The sequence below is a fragment of the Heterocephalus glaber genome, unplaced genomic scaffold (genome assembly GCF_053883595.1).
Source record: "Heterocephalus glaber isolate CG9 unplaced genomic scaffold, H.glaber_assembly_v1.0 deba00001002, whole genome shotgun sequence".
NCBI lineage: Eukaryota > Metazoa > Chordata > Mammalia > Rodentia > Bathyergidae > Heterocephalus > Heterocephalus glaber.
In genome coordinates, this window is record NW_028258178.1 from 36,982 (window position 1) to 50,616 (window position 13,635).

A 13,635-nucleotide genomic window follows, 5' to 3' on the forward strand; every position below is an offset into this window, starting at 1 on the left:
TATCATTCTCTTAGTCTCCACTGCATTGATTTCTGCACTGATTTTTATAATTTCCTCTCTTGTATGAGCTTTGGGTTTGTTGTGCTCTTCTTTTTCTTGGAGCTTGAGGTTGTGCATTAGGTTATTTTTCTAATTTCTCTCTGTTTTCCTAATATAGGCATTCACTACTATGAATTTCCCATGCAGATCTGCTTTCATTGTTTCCCATAGATTCCTGTATGTTTTACTGGCATTATCATTTACTTGTAGAAACTATCTAATTTCTTCTTGAATTTCCTCTGTGACCCATTGGTTTTTCCCAATGGTGTTATTCAATTTCCTTTTGTTTGTGGGAGTTTTGCAGTTTCTATGTTATTGACCTCAAACTTTATTGCACTATGGTCTGATATTATACAGAGGGTAACTTCAATTTTTTTACATTTATTTAGACATGTCCTATGACCTAGCATGTGGTCTATTTTGGAGGATGACCTGCGTGCAGCTGACAAGAATGTATATTCTGATTTTGTGGGGTGGAACACTCTGTAAACATCTATTAAGTCCATTTGTTCAGTAGTTTGGTTCAGTTGTAGAATTTTGTTGTAAATTTTATGTCTAGATGATCAGTCTATTTGTGATAGTGGGGTATTGAGGTCCCCTACTAAAATTGTATTAGTGCTTATTTGGTTTTGTATGTCCATTAATATTTGTTTTGTATTGGGGGGGGATTTGATTTGGCACATATATATTTAGGATTATCATCACTTCCTCTTGGATTGTTCCCTTCACAAGGATGTAGTGACCATCTTTGTCTTTCTTAATTAGTTTTGGTTTGAAATCTAATTAGTCGGCAAATAAGATTGCTACTCTTGCTTTTTTATGGGTTCCTGTCGCGTGGAGTGTATGGGCAATTTTTTTTTTTTGGCATTAAATTCTTTTATTGGTACATTGTAGGTATACAACACAATTACATTTCTCATTGGGAATTGTACCTTTATATAATGCATCTTGGTTCTTATTTTTTCCCCATTCCTAGCCCTCCCTTCACGCCCTCCACCCTTCCCTATTTACAAAGACTTTATTTCCATTTTTTCCATTTCTCATCATTTTTTCCTTTCCCTTCTTTCCTTTCCCCTGCCCCTCCCACTACCCCTACCCCTTTGGACCTTTTCTTCCTATTTTACATTATCGATTATTCATTCTAATCATTGGTACATTTTAGGTATACAATATAATGACATTCATCATTGGAAATTTGCACCTTTACATAGTCTCTCTTGGTTCTTGTTTTTCACTTTTGCCCAGCCCTCCCTTCAACCCCTCCAATCCTCCCTATTTACAAATATTTTTTTCCTGTTTTTCCATTTTCTCATATTAATCCCATTCCCTTCTGTCTTTTCCCCTAGCCCTCCCACTTCCTTCCCCTTTGCCCCTTTTCTTCCTATTTCACATGACCTATAATACATTTAGTCCTTATTTACACTTTCAGTTTCTCACACCAGAGAAACTATTTGGTATTTACACATGTGTATCCTATTTATTTCACTTAAGAGTATTGCCTCAATGTGCATCCACTTAGCTATAAATGTCTCTAATTTCTCATTTTTTATAGCTGCATAGTACTCCATTTTATAAAAAAAACCACATTTCCTTTATCCAGTCTCCAGTTGATGGACATTTGGGCTGTTTCCAAGTTTTAGCTTTTACAAACTGCGCTGCTATGAACATGGGTGCACATATATTACTGTGGTATGATTCTTTTAATTCTTTGGGGAAGATCCCCAGCAGTAGAAAAGTGGGGTCAAATGGGACTTCCAGTTCTAGTTCTTTGTGGTATCTCCATACTGATTTCCACAGTGCTTGCACCAGTCTACACTCCCACCAGCAGTTGAGCAGGGTTCCTCTTTCCCCACAGCCCCGACAGCATTTCTTATTGGTTGATTTCATGATAGCAGCCATTCTTTCTGGACTGAAGTGGAATCTCAGCATTGTTTTCATTTGCATCTCTCAAATGACCAGTGATGTTGAACATTTTTTCATGTATTTATTTGCTATTTCTACTTCTTTGTCTGAGAAATGTCTGTTCATTTCAGATGCCCATTTTTGGATTGGGTCTTTAAATTTCGGAGATCTGATCGTTTTAAGTTCTTTATAGATTCGAGATAGTAGACCATTGTCTGAGGAAGAGCAGGTGAAGATTTTTTCCCACATTGTGGGTTGTCTCTTCACACTGCTGGTGGTTTCTCTTGCTGTGCAGAAGCTTTTTAATAAGAAGAGATCCCATTTGTTGGTTGTTTGTGCTAGTTCACGGGCAACTGAGGTTTTGTTCATAAAATCTTTTCCTACACCAATGTCTTCAAGGGTTCTACCTAACCTCTGTTCCAAGTGGTTCAGAGTTTCTATTTTAATATTTAGATCTTTAATCCATTTTGATTTTAGTTTAGTGCATGGCAAGAGATATAGGTCTAGTTTTAATCTTTGGCAAGTTGAAGCCCAATTTTTCCAGCACCATTGATTAAAGAGGCTATCTTTCCACCAGTGAGGGTGTTTGGCTCCTTTCTCAAAGATGAGATGGCTGAGTGTGTTTGGTGTTGTTTCTGCATCTTCTAATCTGTTCCACTGGTCCTCAGGTCTGTTTCTTTGCCAGTACCATGCTGTTTTTAATCACAGTCGCTTTGTAGTAGAGTTGCAGGTTGGGGATTGTGATACCCCCTGCCATGTCTCTGTTACCTACAATTGCTTTTCCTATTCTGGGTCTCTTCTTATTCCAAATGAATTTTTAGATTGTTTTCTCGAGGTCTATGAAGTATGCTGCTGGGATCTCAATTGGAATTGCATTAAATCTATATAGCAGTTTTGGAAGTATGGCCATTTTCACTCTATTAATCCTTCCTACCCAGGAGCAGGGAATGTCTGTCCATTTTCTGATATCATCTTCAATCTCTCTTTTCAGAGTGCCATAGTTTTCAGAGAAGAGGTCTTTGATTTCTTTAGTTAGGATGATTCCTAGGTATTTCAGTATTTTGGATGCTATTGTGAAAGGAATTATTTGTGCTATTTCTCTCTCAGTGAGTCTGTCATTGGTGTAGAGGAAAGCTATTGATTTTTGTGTGTTGACCTTGTAACCAGCTACTTGACTGAATTTGGTTATTAAGTCTAGAAGACTTTTGGTGGAGTTCTTGGGGTCTTTATATAGAGTATCATGTCATCTGCAAATAATGACAATTTGACTTCTTCATTACCTATCTTTATTCCTTTTATTTCTTTCTCTTGTCTAATTGCTATGGCTAATGTTTCCAGAACTCTATTGAACAAGAGTGGTGATAGTGGACATCCTTGTCTTGTTCCTGATTTTCGTGTGAAGGATTTCAGTTTTTGACCATTTAGTATGATATTGGCTGTTGGTTTTTCATAGATGGCTTCTATCAGTTTGAAGTAGAGACCATCTATTCCAATTTTTTGTAGGGTTTTTATCATAAATGCATGTTGGATTTTGTCAAATGCTTTTTCTGCATCTATGGAGATAATCATATGGTTTTTGTTCTTGGCTCTATTGATATAGTGTATTACATGGATTGATTTTCGTATATTGAACCATCCCTGCATCCCTGGGATGAATCCCACTTGATCAGGGTATATGATCTTCTAGATGATCTTCTGCATTCTGTTTGCCAGTATCTTATTAAGGATTTTTGCATCTATGTTCATTAGTGAGATTGGCCTATAGTTCCCTTTTTCAGTTGGGTCTTTCTCTGCTTTGGGGATCAAGGTGATGCTTGCTTCCAGGTATGAATTTGGGAGTATTGCTTCCCTTTCAATTTCATTGAAGAGTTTAAACAGTAGTGGGAGCAGTTCCTCTCTAAATGTCTTGTAGAATTCAGCAGTGAAGCCATCAGGGCCCGGGCTTTACTTAGGTGATAAGTTTTTAATTACATTTTCAATTTCATTGGTTGATATTGGGTTGTTCAGAATTTTTAGGTCTTCTTCATTCAACTTTGGTAATTCATATGTATCTAGGAATCTGTCCATTTCTTCTGTGTTGTCCATCTTATTGGCGTATAGGTTCTGGAAGTAGGTATTGATGATCCTCTGGATTTCTGCTGGGTCTGTTGTAATTTCACCCTTTTCATTCCTAATTGCATGGATTTGGGCCTTTTCTTTCCTTTTTCTGATAAGTTTGGCTAAGGGTTTATCAATTTTGTTGATTCTTTCGAAGAACCAACTCTTGGCTTCATCGATTTTTTTGTATCGTTCTCTTAGTCTCCATTGCATTGATTTCTCCTCTGATCTTTATAATTTCTTCCCTTGTATGAGCTTTGGGGTTGTCTTGCTCTTCTTTTTCTAGAAGCTTGAGGTTCAGCATCAGGTTATTTAATTGGGCTCCTTCTGTTTTCCTAATATGCATATTCACTGCTATGAATTTCCTTCATAAGACTGCTTTCATTGTGTCCCATAGATTCTGATATGTTGTATTGTCATTATCATTTAGTTGAAGGAACTGTCTGATTTCTTCTTTAATTTCCTCTGTGACCCTTTGGTTATTCAGAAGTGTGTTGTTCAATTTCCATGTGCTTATGAAATTTTTTGAGTTTCTTTTGCTATGGATCTCCAATTTCATTGCACTATGGTCTGATAATACACAGGCGATAACTTCAATTCCTTTGCACTCACTTAAACATGTTCTATGTGTGAGTATGTGGTGTATTTTGGAGAATGACCCATGTGTAGCTGAGAAGAATGTATATTCTGATTCTGTGGGGTGGAAGAATCTGTAAACATCTGATGAGTTCATTTGTTCAAGAGTTCGTTTGAGTTCTAGTATTTCATTAGTATTTTTAGTCTAGTTGATCTATCTGTTTGTGACAATGGGGTGTTGAGGTCCCCCACTACAATTGTATTAGTGCATATATGACTTTTCATGTCCATTAGTATTTGTTTTATATAGTTGGGTGTACTAGTGTTTGGTGCATAGATATTTATGATTGTCATCTCTTCCTCTTGGATTCTTCCCTTTACAAGGATGTAGTGTCCTTCTTCATCTCTCTTAGTCAGTGTTGGTTTGAAATCTACTTGATCTGCAAAGAGGATATTTACTCCTGTTTTTTTGGTTTGCTGTCGCATGGAGTATTGTTTTCCACCCTTTAACTTTCAGTCTATGAGTTTCCTTTTGAATTAAGTTGTTTCTTGTATGCAGCATATTGTTGGATTTTGCTTCTTGACCCATTCTGCCAGTCTATTTGTTTTGATTGGTGAATTGAGCCCATTAACATTGATGGTTATAACTGAAACGTATTGACTTGTCATTGCCATGACTTTTTCTTTTTGTTGGGTTCTCCCTGTTTACATTTAATTTCTTGTCATGCCAGATGGGTTCATTCTGCTTTGCTTCCTGGGGTTGTGATCCTCAATGTCTGTTCCTAGGCTATTGTGTAATATTCTTTGGAGTGCTGGTTTGGTATTCACGAAGTTCCTAAGGTGCTCTTTGTCATGAAAGTATCTTATTTCTCCATCCATTTTGAAAGATAGTTTTTCAGGGTACATCAATCTGGGTTGGAGGCTGTTTTCTTTTAGGGTTTGGAATATGTCACTCCAAGGTCTTCTTGCCTTGATGGTTTGTGTTGAGAAGTCTGCTGTGATTCTGATGGGCTTTCCTTTGTATGTGATTTGTTTCTTTTCTCTGACTGCTTGGAGAACTTTGTTCTTCTGTTGTGTTTCTGGAATCTTAACAATTATATGCCTATGTGTAGATTTTTTTGATCAAGGCTATTTGGAGTCCTATATGCCTCACTTATCTGTATGTCAAGGTCTTTTCCCCTGCTTGGGAAGTTTTCTGCCATTATTTCTGTGAAGAGATTTTTTATGTCATTCTGCACTCTCTCCTGTTTCTTCAGTGAGCCCAATCAGTCTTATGTTATTCTTTGCATCATCTAGCAGCTGCTGGGTTGATTTCTCATGTTCCCTTATAATTTTGAAGCAATTTTTCTTTTCCTGGTCACTAATTGCAATCTTATCTTCTATATCTGAAATTCTGTCCTCACACTGGCTCATTCTGCTGTGTAGACTTTCAATGGAGTTTTTCATGTCCTGGAAATCTATTTGCATCTGTTTTATGGAATCCATTTGTTTCTTCTGTTGGGATTCCATCATGTTCCTGAGCTCCTCTCTAGATTTATTAATCATGTCTTGCACTAGGGGCACAATTTCTCCTGTTATCTGAGAAATTATTTCTGATTTCATTTTTTCCAGATCCCCTTTTGTTGCCAGTTCAGTGGGTCCAGGTGGTTGAGTGTCAGAGGGTTCCATCTCATTTCCCTTTGGGGTTGCTGTAAGTGATCTGGAAGTCTGGTTTTGAGACTTATTTATGTGTTTTCTCATTTTGACTGGGGCGGGGGTCTGTTAGCGCCTGCAGGGATTACCTCCTCTGAGCTGGGTGAGGTGGGACAGGGGCTGGGAGCAGTGGTAGGGATGGTGACCCAAAAGCCCTTTCCTGTGGGCTGGGAGCAGTGGGAGGCATGGTGGCCGGGAAACCCCTTCCTCTGGGCCAGGAGCAGTGGGACGATGGCTCAGAAGCCCCTACCTCTGGGCCAGGAACAGTGGGACTCAGTACCTTGGTCTGGTGGTCTGGCGTCCTCTGCGCCTTGGTAATGTGGAATCAGGTGGCCGCCTTTCTGCAGTGGGGTGATTCGGTGTCTTCCGCATGACTCAGGACCTCGGTAGGGCGTGCACAGACCTGCCTGTCTGCAGCGGGCTGATTCGGCGTGTGTTCTGCGAGACTGGGGACCTTGGCAGGGTGTGGGCAGACCTGCCATTCTGCAGCGGGGTGATTCAGCATCTTCTGCCAGAAGTTGAATGTTTTAAAAGCCTTGTCATGACTTTTTCTTTTTGTTGAATTCTCCCCCTTTGCATTTAATGTGTCATGCCCAACGGATTCATTCTGCTGGGCTTCCTGGGATTGTGATCCTCATTTTCTTTTCCTAGAATATTGTCTAAAATTTTTTGAGTGTTGGTTTGGTATTCATGAAGTTCCTAAGGTTCTCTTTATTATGAAGGTATCTTATATCTCCATCAATTTTGAAAGATAGTTTTGTAGGGTACATAATTCTAGCCCCAGATACGTCCATGGAGGTACAATATTCCAACAATTTGGAAGTCACATGGGATGCCCAGAGATCTATCCTTGGCATGGCTTTCTCAGGATCATCAGCTTGCAGATGAAGAAGAAGGGAAGTATGGGGAGAGGCTCTCTGAGTGTCTGCCTGAGTTTTCAGGTACCTTTAGTCTCTTAAACCAAGTGCAAGATTTGTAAGCTAATACTGATTCCTTACACCTCTGAGAACTCTGTGGGGCCATAGATCACAGCTCATGTGCTCCAGTCTCATTTATAATTTTCTTTGCAATTTGAGTGTGTATGGGTGTGTGTGCTTGAAGCTCTTGGTCTCAGGCTGAGGACAGAGAACTTGAGGTGGAGAGAAAAGGGAGGGAGGAAGGGATGGAGAAAGACAGACAGAGACAGACAGATAGAGACAGTGACAGAGAGAGAGAGAGAGAGTGAGAAAGAGAAAGAGAGAGAGAGAGGGGCATATATTACCAGAAACACCTACCACCCAGAAAAAACACAAAACAGTTACTACAGTATAGATTTTTTAATATGAGCCAGGTATTAGTATGAATTCTTATGAATAGTAACTTAAGGCTCACAATAGCCCTATGAGATGGATAATATTCTCCACATATGAGAAATTAAGAACACAAAAACTGTTAAGTCATAAATGTGCACAGACTTTTATACTTACACATACACACAAATGGGTCCTTATCTCCTATGGGGCCCCTGAAACCTTTGGAAATCTAACAGAACTGCAAACTACTGTATCTCCTAGAGAAGTGAACATGGAATATCCACCCAAAGATCTGTACCCAGTATCAGAAGGATTGGGAACCTCCTCCAAGTCCACCCCAAATTCTACATTAAGGTAGTGAATGTGCAATGGCCATAGGAGTCTGGGCTTAAGGATACGACAGGTCAAAGAATATCACCTGGGCCACACCTGTGATCTTCTGTGTCCACAGGGAAGCATATTTGCCTTGCAGAAGGTATTTCCTGTGCTGAATTGTTCTTCTTCTTCACAACCATCCTTCAGTAGTTCTCCATTTCCCACCCAGTGGGTCCTGAGGACATTGACCTCACACCCCAGGAAGTTGGTTTGGGGAGAATACTCCTAACTTACCAGATTTCCTTCCTGAACCACACGATGGAATGAGAGAAGAGGAATAAAAAATTGCTGGGTCATTAAGGGCCCTAGCTTTGTAGAATATAGTTCCTCACTTCCTGCTCCTGAGAAATCTATTGTGAACCAGCATCCTTCCCCCTACCTGGTTGCTACTCCATGCAAAAGTTATTTCTGTAGTCTTTCTTCCATGCTGCTGCCCTTCTTCCAAAGCTCTATGCTGTGTTCCTTTCCTGTGTGAATAGAGTTACAGAAGTTAGAGCTGGATCAACTATAATTAAGCCCTTTCTTTAGTGCATATAATGAAGCTGGGGGTTAAGAGGGAAAACTTGACCCAAGGTCCTTCTGGAGTCCTGCCTTCCAGGCTATGGCTCATGCTGAGTGACTCCTTGCCCAAGCACAAGCACTGTCTGCATTTGTCAACTCTCTGTGCTTCATGTTCCATGCTAAAGGGTTCCATTGTAGGAGTGTCCCTCTCCATAGCCCCAGGTAATGGGTGCAGGGTCGTGCCCATTTTACAGATGAAAAACAGAGGCCAGGCAATGGCTTTGGGTACCTGAGTAATAATGTCACTGAGTGGAGGAGCAGATTTATACCATGACTATAAAGCTCAAACTTTTCACTGGCACCATTGAATGAATATCAAATTTATATAATGTAATATGTACCATTGTAAAGTGTACAGTTCAGTGCTACCTAGTTCATTTATATGGTTGTGCCTATTTCACTATTTAGTTTCAGGTATATTTGTCACTGTCCAAAAATCCCCTGTACTTATTAAGCAGTGACTCCCTGTTCCCTTTAGAACAGCCCCAGAAAATACTGTCTCAATGGACTTGCCTTCTGGTCTTTTGGATGTTTCATATACAAGGAATTATTAAAAAATGTCGTGTTTTGAATGTTTTTAAAAAATCTTTACACAGAGTGCTCTCCTCTCAGAAGCTGCAGCCATGATGGAAGTTTAAGAGTTGAGCCACTGTGAGGCCAGGCCCAGCTCAGGCGAGGGGGACGTGAGAGACGGCGGGAGCCCAGAGCCCCTCTCAGCACCTCCATAGGCTCCCAGACATGACAGCCATCATCAAAGAGATTGTTAGCAGAAACTAAAGGAGATATCAAGAGGATGGATTTGACTTAGACTTGGTCAATATTTATTCAAACATGATTGCTATGGGATTCCCTGCAGAAAGACTTGAAGGTGTATACAGGAACAATATTGATGAGGTAGTAAGGTTTTTGGATTCAAAGCATAAAACCCATTATAAGATATACAATCGATGTGATGAAGAACATTATGACATTGCCAAATTTAACTGCAGAGTTGCACAGTAGCCTTTTGAAGACCATAACCCACCACAGCTAGAACTTATCAAACTTTTTTTGTGAAAATCTTGAGCAATGGCTAAGTGCAGATGACAATCATGTTGCAGCAATTCACTGTAAAGCTGGAAAGGGACAGACTGGTGTAATGATTTGTGGATGTTTATTACATTTGGTCAAATTTTTAAAGGCACAAGAGGCCCTAGATTTCTATGGAGAAGTAAAGACCAGAGACGAAAAGGGAGTAACTATTCCCAGTTAGAGGCACTACGTGTATTATTATAGCTACCGGTTAAAGAATCATCTGGATGATAGACCAGTGGCACTGTTGTTTCACAAGATGATGTTTGAAACTATTCCAATGTTCAGTGGTGGAACTTGTAATCCTCAGTTTGTGGTCTGCCAGCTAAAGGTGAAGATATATTCCTCCAATTCAGGATCCACAAGACGGGAAGACAAGCTCATGTACTTTGAGTTCCCTCAGCTGTTGCCTGTGTGTGGTGACATCAAAGCAGAGTTCTTCCACAAAGAGGGCAAGATGCTAAAAAAGGACAAAATGTTTCGCTTTTGGGTAAATATAGTCTTCATAACAGGACCAGAGGAAACCTCAGAACAAGTAGAAAATGGAAGTCTATGTGATCAAGAAATTGATAGTATTTGCAGTATAGAGCACACAGATAATGATAAAGAATATCTAGTACTTACTTTAACAAAAAATGATCTTGACAAAGCAAATAAAGATAAGTCAAACCAATACGATTCTCCAAATTTTAAGGTGAAGCCGTACTTCACAAAAACAGTAGAGGAGCCATCAAATCCAGAGGCTAGCAGTTCATCTTCTGTAATGCCAGATGTTAGTGACAATGAACCTGATCATTATATTCTGATACCATTGACTCTGACTCAGAGAATGAGCCATTTGATGAAGATCGGCACACACAAATTATGAAAGTCTGATTTTTTTATCAAGAGGGATTAAAAACCATGAAAACAAACTTGAAAAAAACACTGTACATGATATTTTCAAGGATCTTTGATATTGAAAACATCATATCCTGTCTTTGGCCTCCCTCATTCTCCTTCTTAGCTGCTTCTCAGTGCTTTTTTCCTCTGTGAAAGGGCATCCTCAGACCATATCACTTGAACTGTGTGATTCTATGTTGGCACCATGGATTCCATCATATTTTGTTTTAAATCTCCTGAGAATCAAATAAACCTGCAAAGCCTTAACATTTATTCAGGAGGTGATCTCCCCCATTTTGTGTTGATCTTTTGGTTGTCAGGTCCACAGGACCTTTTTAGACTTTTTGAGAACATCGCCCACACTTCCATGCCAGCTCCATGAAAGTTCAACCTATTGTCTTCTTCATTGATCAACTAGCAGCACCTGGAGCAGGGTGTGGCACATGACAGTTGTTGAAAACATTTGCTGAGGAATGTATGACTAGAAGAATGATTGGCTGAATCAATTACCCCTTAATGTCCCCCTTCCAATGGTGACAGACCTCTCCTTTCAGGTCATGTCATCTTCTCCATATCTCACTTTCTTCTGAAAGAAAAACATTCCCACCCCCTAAGGGGCCAATGGTTCCAAATCTGACTTCCAGTGTCACTTGATCTCTCACCCTGCATGATATGTGCTCATAGAGCCACCCTCACTGTGGGACTGGCCTCCACATGTCCTGCCCATTGGCACTACCTCATTTTCTCAGAAGTGTTGTACATTCAAGGGTTTTGCCCATGAAGACATCTTTAGCCAGCCAATGGTGAAGGTGAGGTTGGCTTTCAGATTCACCCTGAGATGCTGAACACTGGGCATCTTCAAAGCCTGTAAACTTGGGCTCCCTGTATACTCTGGAGACTTACTAGGTTTTCTGCTAAGATAGATTCCTGACACGCACTCCTCCACCAACCCCAAGTAGAAAACAACAACCACAGCAGCCTGCCTTTCAAGGGAGTGTGGATGGCAGGTAGAGAGAGGACCCTGGTGTTGTCTGATTTTACCTTCTTCTTCTTCATCCTGGTTAGCCTCTTGTTACTCTGGATCTGGAGCCACCCCACCTCCAAGGGCAGCTTTCCACCTGGACCCTGGCCTCTACCATTCCTGGGAAATATTTTACAAATAGGCTCCAAGGTTTTTCTTGAGTCCTTCCAAGAGGTGAAATGGGGAGGAAAAAGGATGGGAAGGCAGATGGTGGGCAAAAAGGAAGCAGAACTTGTGGGTAGCAAGGCAGTTTGCGGTTCCAACTTTGGGTGGGACTCTCCATATGACTTTGGAAAGTCTGAACTTTTGGTTACCCTGTGGCCCAACCTGCTCACTTACATAAGCTTCTGAAATCCCTATAGAATGGATATATATAGAGAGAGAATAGACTGGAGGAGAAATTCTCATAGATTTGAGAGTTTGGATTTTGTTCCAGTGGTGGGGGAAGGAGATTCTGGAGATTGTATGCAGAGAGTTGGTGATATTAATAAAATCATAGGCTGAGAAAGTTTTGGCAGAGCCAAGAGACAAGGAGACTAGAGGAAGGGGATGTTTGTGGAGCTTGAATGGAGCCACAGAATTCAAGTCTCTGTTTTTCTGGATGGGGCTGCAGTCGACAGAGATCAGACTAGAGTGGAAGATATGATCTAGGTGTGACAGTGGACAACCTTTCCCTTGCATGAGATAGTGAGATGTGAACCATATCTCTCATTCCCCAGGGCTTATTTGGACCCAACTGTCCTCTTTCAATCCACAATGGCCAACATCACCTGCTCCATCATCTTTGGTGAGCACTTTAATTACCAGGACCCCAAATTCCTATGACTGCTAAGTTTACTGAATGAATCCTTTGACATTGTCAGTTCTTTGTACAGCGAGGCTAGGTCAAAGATTCTGCAATGGTCTAGCAATCAGAGTAGATGCATCCTGGAAAGGGATCAGGTGTTTCTTGTTTTGAGCAAGAAGGCATCACAAGGCCAGATCTCTGGAGGGAAGGAGACTATTTCCATCTCTCCCTGTTTCTGTACAAGGCTGCTGTTAGCATCTACGATGACTTTGTAAAGGGAATTATAAAACGGTACCCCTTCTAGAAGGAAAAATGCTGTTTTTTAGTTTATCATTGCACAACCTGAGAAGCTCTGCCCTGGGGAGCTTTCTTATTCCCTTTTCTTTCTCACTGGTGCCCTCCTTGTCTCTCCCTAGATGTTTGAACTCCTCTCAGGAGTTCCCAGGTGCCCCAGTGCACCTCAGAACTCCAGTGATTGCTTCTTGCTACCTATGGACCGGGTAAGAGCTGGGCTGGATGGCAAGGGGTGGGAAAGGGAGCTGGACATATACTGATGCTGATCTCATATGTTTGGAAATAGATGTGTGTGTGTGTGTGTGTGTGTGTGTGTGTGTGTGTGTGTTGCTTAAGTGCTGAATACTTCCTTACAGATGGGTAAGAGAGCCACTGGTCCAACCACGGTCAACCTATGCCCTAGGATTTCAGTTTGAGCTTCCCCAGGAATGTCTCCTAAGAGATTGCTAAATAATTCCCACCTGGCCCTGAGCTCATGTTCCCTCCCTTTCTCTCTCAGTCTGATTGGTCAAAGGCCCACGTATAACCCCATGTCCATTCTTCTCAGCACAGCAAAGAGCATATCAGTTGTTAAATAGCTTCCTTATGATTTCTAGACAGTTAGCTGCAAGGGTCAGTCAGGAAATCAAAGATGCTAGAGGCCAGAGAACATAATGAAAACATAAAATTAATCAGTAAAGTTCAGTGAGTACTTACATTCATAATATAAAATCCACCTCAGGTCATGAACTGAGGCATAGAGTAGTTAAGTTCCTTGCCTGAAAACACACAGCCAGGGAATGATAGTGCCTGAGTTTGAACCCAGAAAGAGTAGCTCCAGAGCCAACCCCTGTTATCCATTTGACTTTGAGTAAAGAAAGAAAAGAAGAAAATGGAAAACCTATCACAAAGTAACATGGGAGTGGGGTGGAGGTAGGGAAGAAAACCCAGAAGCTGGGATTGATGATAAGGACGTCTGTTGTTGCACACAGGAGCATGTGGACTCTGAGAGCACATTCCATCATCACAATCTGGTCCACATGATGCTGGGACTGTTCTTTACAGGC

General features: G+C 40.8%; 1 pseudogene; it reads left to right on the forward strand.

The window, feature by feature from the left end:
• The first annotated feature begins 6,442 nt into the window (after window positions 1-6,442).
• On the forward strand, window positions 6,443-12,786 carry LOC101712291 (phosphatidylinositol 3,4,5-trisphosphate 3-phosphatase and dual-specificity protein phosphatase PTEN pseudogene; annotated as a pseudogene).
• The last annotated feature ends 849 nt before the right edge of the window (window positions 12,787-13,635 follow it).